The following is a 6,169-nucleotide window of genomic DNA, read 5'->3' on the forward strand; positions in this document are numbered from 1 at the left end:
AGAAATTTCCTTCCCCTCATGCTGCTGTGTTCTAATTAGCACTTTGTCGCTTGACCTGGAAGCACTCAGTGGTTACAAGCACAGAACAGTGACAAACATTGCTCACGTCTGTCTGGATGGCAGCTGATTGACCACTGTATGCATAACCACCCACTGCATGTCTGCTGTATTGCAAGTCTCTGTGCCCAAGAAGCTAGACTTCTGAGGTCTGCCAGTGCTCAGTTGTGATGGCCAAATGACTTTCAGGCTTTGTTGCTAAGAACTTTCTGACCATATAAGTGAATGCATTAGGGAACTCTTCCCTGTGAGTTTATTACATACTACTATTTATGTTTGAGAGTATTTCTCCACAGAAGGCCAGCAGAATACAGATAGCTAAGAAGGTGAGAAGTCTTCCTCTCTGAAATCTAAAGCTTTGTCTTGCAGTTGCCTAAACAGTCCTACTGGTTGAATGGATACAGTACAAGTGAGTATTCAGTTGCCTAAACATAGGTGTCTACAGCTATTTTAGATGTCCTGTGTATCCAAGAGATCTGCACAAAGCTGGCGTATAACACAGGCTCTGCATGAGATCTGTGCCTTTTTTTGGAGGGGCAGCAGCAGACCAGGGACAAAACCTGAGGGCATCACAACATAGATGGCTGTGATTAGGCAACTGACTCCCAACCTATGTGCCTGCAGGCTTGGGACCATGCTGTGCATTGACCACACTGATAACTAACTGCTACAGCAAGACAAAGAAAGGGTTATACAAATATCCGCAGCAGTTTGGCACATGTGTAACATTTCGCAAAAACAAAACTTTCCCCACAGGAGTGGAACACTAGGATACAGCAGCCATGTTCTCTGCCCTAGGGCAAGAAGAGTTCATTTTAGGATTTTCCTTTGATTTTCCATACTTTGTTCTTATGCTGCTTTCATAAAGCATTTATTGTTTTTCTTTTCTCCAGGAAAAATAAACATCCTAACCAGTAAACAGATCAGGCAGTGAAGCTGGATTCAAAATAATCCATTGTGGGAAACCCAAAATACGAAAAAAAATCTCAGCCAGAAATGTGATATTGCATTGAATTGTTCAGTTCACACGTATCTGTACCACCAGCTACTATTGTGTGGGAACAGAGCTGTCCCACTGCATGCTGTATGCCGTGGAGAGCTAGTGCTGCTTTAGCTCAAGTGATCAGTTTTTGCACTCAGAGTGCAAAGAGATCTATTTCTGCTGACAGGAAGCTCCAAATCCCACATGGCTGCAGAATCCGGAGTCTTTGAATCCTGTTAAAATATGTGCTGTCTGAATACTGCCATGTCAGAAGTGGAACAACCTAAGGTGTTCTCTTTGATATTACAGATGGCTGGCTGGCTGGCTAAGGAGGGTGGTGAAAAAAATGCTGTTATTAATAATGGAGGAATAGGTGGGAACAGATGTCATAGTGCTTTCTTCTTCATTTTCAACATTTCCCACATTGCCTCCCAGAACATGAGGCCAGTTTCGGTCAGAAGCAAAAAACCCCCAGGATTCCTGAAATTTTAGTTCACTCTTACTTGACTCTTGCCGTACTCTGCTAAATCAGAGTGAAGTTCTGAAACCAGGGATTTTGTCTTGTATCTCTCATTCTGTTTCCATCTGAGGGCCTGCCAGTGATTCTCTGCCAACATAATCTGTGACAGGCACCCAGGTTTTTTGCCATGTTCTCAAAACAAAGAGGAATCTGGCAGCCAATCTATTTTACAAGCTTGAGTATGATTTGCTGTTAGAATTTGCTGCATGGTCACACACTGCACCTAGAGAGGAAGGTGGTGAGGCTCGAAATGGTTTCTGCAGCAGGCAATACCACAGTCTTCTACTAGGTACTGCTATCTATCTCCCACACAAACCAGCTGCTCGCTGAGAGAGGCAGTTCAGTTGCTCAAGCAGAAAGGAGGTGACAGTCTAGGTGACTGACTCAACTACAGATTTCTTAAAAGCCCTGTAGATACGTATCTCAATGTTAATCTTCACAAGATGTTCACATGGAGCTGGTGGACTGATTTCATCATAGGTCTGATGAGTGCATAGAAAGTTTTCAAAGGGCTGGAGCTTTCATGTCTAAGTAGCTGCCACTGCTGGCAGATAAAGGTGCAATTGGAAATCAAGTGATCTTACAGAGACTGCAGATAGGAATAGCTATAGTGGGTCAGTGCAAAGATCCTCTCTCCTCCAGTATCTGGTGCTTAAGACTCTTCCCTGAGACCCCTGTGAGCCTGCATATCCCTTTAGGGGATATAGGCTGAAAGACATACAGCTAGTCTGCCTCCAAACCATGCCTTGGAAATATCTCTATGTGCTTGTGTCCCATTCACTCCATTTCCCCACCTTTGTGTTCCACATATACAAAAAAATGGCAGGACTTTTTTACCCCCATCAGAGAGACCAAGGGACCTGTCACCTTTTTAAATGCATTGAGAATTTTTGGCATCTCAGGTTGGGCTAAGACAGACAGCATCACTGAAATATACAGCAGTTTTGATGACCAAGGACTTAGGGATTCTACCCACTGTGAGTAAATTATAAAAAGTTTGCTATCCTTTTGTGTTTAGCGTCTGTTCTGCCCTGTGACACAAACCCAGAAAATATACCCACAAGATGAGAGTTTATCTTAGCAGCTCTGGAGAAAGATCAGTGATGTAAAACATTCTTGATGGAAACCAGCATTACCAATGTTACTCAGAGAGACCTTTTGAGCACTAATTTATTGTCCACGTCAATGCTGAGATTCTGATGCTATTAAGAGGTTGCTGATTGCTGAAGCTATTTCTTTCCATTTCTTTTGCTGCAGTTGGGAGATTTTTAAAATGTTCCATATGTGGAAGTTTATGTAAAATTGACACTGTGCCATAGTGATGCATAGTGAGTCTGGAACATTTAAATAATGATATTAATTTGCATATGATCCTCCATAGGGTGTGCCAGGACATCAGCAATGACTGCAGTAAGAAGTCTGTGTCTGAAGTAAGCACCTAATAACTCTTTTTGCAGGAGTTTTTAACACTGAACTTATGCAGTCTGTGGCAAGGCTAGAGACTGAGAACATATTGCAGTTATTACAGAGCCTGAAGTCCAAGTTCCTTTTAAGACACGTCACCAGCAATGTGTTTTAATCAAAAGTATTTTAGTGAAGTAAATTGGAATCATCTGGACCTGGCTGGCATCATGTTCTCTCAAGTGTGATTTATTTCCTAATTCCTTTAATGAACTTGATATCAATACTTTGTGATGAACATGAAGAACAAAGAGTAAGGCTCTGTAACGCTTTCCATTAGCACAGGTTGTACAGAAAAGTTGCGGTTGTTGGCTTTGTCGCAGCAACAGGGAGAATCTTCAAAACAGGTCACAGGGCAGCAACGGGAATGGTCAGAATGCTGTAAAAGGACCATTTTCAGGGACAGAGCTTTCTTCCTTGCTATTGTTTAAGTAACAGGAGAATGAATTAATTCACTGATTTATCGTCAACATTTCATCCTGCTGGAAAAATATCTAAGAAGATACTCCAGGACTTGGGGTGGGGGGCATCTTGCAATGTTTCTCCTAACCCCATAGCCAGGTTCGCAAGCAGGATGGACACAAAATCACATTTTCAAGAAAGGGAAGAAGGAGGCAAGAAAGGTGTAGTGTGTGTTTGTGTGTGTGTGAAATAGCCATCATGTCAGAGTACCTAGTTTTCACACAGCTCTAGCAGTCATAGCTAAAGATGAACAGAGCACACTCTTGCCTTTCTTTCAGTTTATTAGAAAGTGACCAGTTTTGTTCAAAAGTTATTCACTGCTACCTGACTGAAAGACAGACAGACGGCATGAGTGCACAGACCTCACTCCAATCTTGGGAAACCAGGCTAAAATACAATGAGAGATGTACAGCTGACACAGTTTTAGTGACAGAAGGGAACACTATACACTCCTGCAGGTAGGGTGAACAGTGCTATGAAATGTACCGTTCCATTATTTTTGCAAAGCTTTTTGATTTTACCGTGTGGATTCACATTGTGGCACACAAGATTTTCTGTACCAAACTCAAACAGCTCTTTCCCCTCTCACCACAGATAGTATTCTGTGTGTTACGAATATGTCAGTGGGGAACACTCTGCATTGTAGATAAAAATTAAAAAAATCCCAAGTATAATACTTGGAACCATAGAAGGATCTCAGAATAAAGCCCTGAATCTGTTCCAAGGTAGGAAGGAGGAGAGAGAGGGAATTTATAACTTTTTCTACCTTTTTTTTTTCTTCTTGATTTTGGCTGAGAAACAGAATTTAAGGAAGATTTTGAATACTCTGCCATAATTAAAAGCCTGGGAAGAGCTGCTTTGTATGCTTTTTTAACTTACATGCATTTGAACAAATTACTGTAGTTCCCTAAACTGTTTGACGTTTGCTCTTCTTAGGGCAAATTGTGGTTACATCTACTTTTGACCCTGATATCTTGTGAAAGAGTAAGTTGCTCTCTACTAAGTTTAAACAATTGCATGTGCTAAATGCTTGTAATAAGTGCAGTGGCCTGTTAAATTAAGCTTGAATTTATTCAGGATATGTTAATTTTATGAATACTTTTGAATAAGTAATTATCATTTTGCCTGAAGCCTGTCATTTGGATGCTGCAATAATTAGGGTGCCCATTAGCCAGATTTTATCATCTAACAACACAAAGCAAACACAGAAGGAAATTGCTGGGTGAGGAGAAAAAGTTTGTATCTTGAAGAAGGAGATATTGGGTTAAGAATTTAAAAGACACGTCTCTATAAGCAAGACAGGAGTTAAATAAGTTTTTGGAGCTGATTCAACAGTGATACGGTTACAGAGTTCCTCTCACAGATAGCAGCCGTCACAGCTGGGTGACTGGAGGCAGAAGCAGGCGGTGGCCCATGGGGATGCTTGGGGGCGGCCACTCTTTGTGTTGAGTAGAGCATAAGAATCTGATGGCAGCCCACTAATGTGCATCTGGTAAAGAGAACAGTTCACATAAGCTGGTCATAAACAGATGAGATCAGTCTCAAGGAAATGATGAGAACCTACAAATATCCTGGTGTTCACTGGCTGGGAATGGCATGAATCTCCCTCTCAGTTACCCAGTGCTGGGAGGTGCATAATCATTCTGTTATACTGCAATCTGGGCAGCAATTTTTAGCTTATTCCTACAAAACTGCATTATTGCCTTGCAAGGATTTTACTACCATAGTTACCCACATGTATGTAAAGGTGCTTTTTAAAATAAACTCTTCTCTCTGTAGTTTGGGCTTATGTTCCCAGTAGGGTCCACTGAGTCTCTGCACTGTCCAGAGTTTAGTATTGCTGCACAGAAGATGGAAGGAACTAGCTGGCTTTGGAGGGTTACCCATGGAAATAAAATGTGAGAAGACCTATGCCTCACACAAATGTGAGACATCATGGAGCAACAGGGTAGGGAATGCTACGCACAGAGCCAGTGCCAATCAGCAGACCAAAACAACTTGCCTTTGGTCAAGGAAGCAGCTCTTGTTCCTCCTCTGCCCCTGCTTGGCCAAAGTCAGGATGTGCCTTTCTGGATGAGTCTAGGAATAAGGCACAGGAATGTAGGAAATGATGGGAACGTGGATAGTCAGGGATTGCAGCCATGATTTACTGAAATGGAAGACGTTTGTGTGAGACAAGCTTTCATCCCTTGAAAATAGATGCAAGAGTGTCCTTACATTTAAGGATGTCTTACATAGCTCTTTCATTCCACCTAGTTAAGGCCTCAGTCCCGCAATCAGTATGTTGAATACTGCTCACCTGAAAGCAATATGGTTACTTGCTGAAAGGCTGCTTAGCACGTGTTGTCCATGCGCACACACACCTGCACTGGGAGATCTTGGTGCAAAGCTGTTGAGCGAAACTACTGGTGTGGGCATACGGAATTTCTTTTAAAGTTCACCTGTAAAGTGCCAGCTGCATTTCTGACTATAAAAATAGCAACAGTGCCCTTTGTATAAATGACTTTAAGGGCATAATTGCAGAGGGACCTGGACAGGCTGGATCGATGGGCCGAGGCCAACTGTATGAGATTCAACAAGGCCAAGTGCCGGGTCCTGCACTTCGGCCACAACAACCCCATGCAGCGCTACAGGCTTGGGGAAGAGTGGCTGGAAAGCTGCCTGGCGGAAAAGGACCTGGGGGTGTT

The sequence above is a fragment of the Pygoscelis adeliae genome, unplaced genomic scaffold (genome assembly GCF_000699105.1).
Source record: "Pygoscelis adeliae isolate BGI_AS28 unplaced genomic scaffold, ASM69910v1 Scaffold298, whole genome shotgun sequence".
Classification (NCBI taxonomy): Eukaryota; Metazoa; Chordata; class Aves; order Sphenisciformes; family Spheniscidae; genus Pygoscelis; species Pygoscelis adeliae.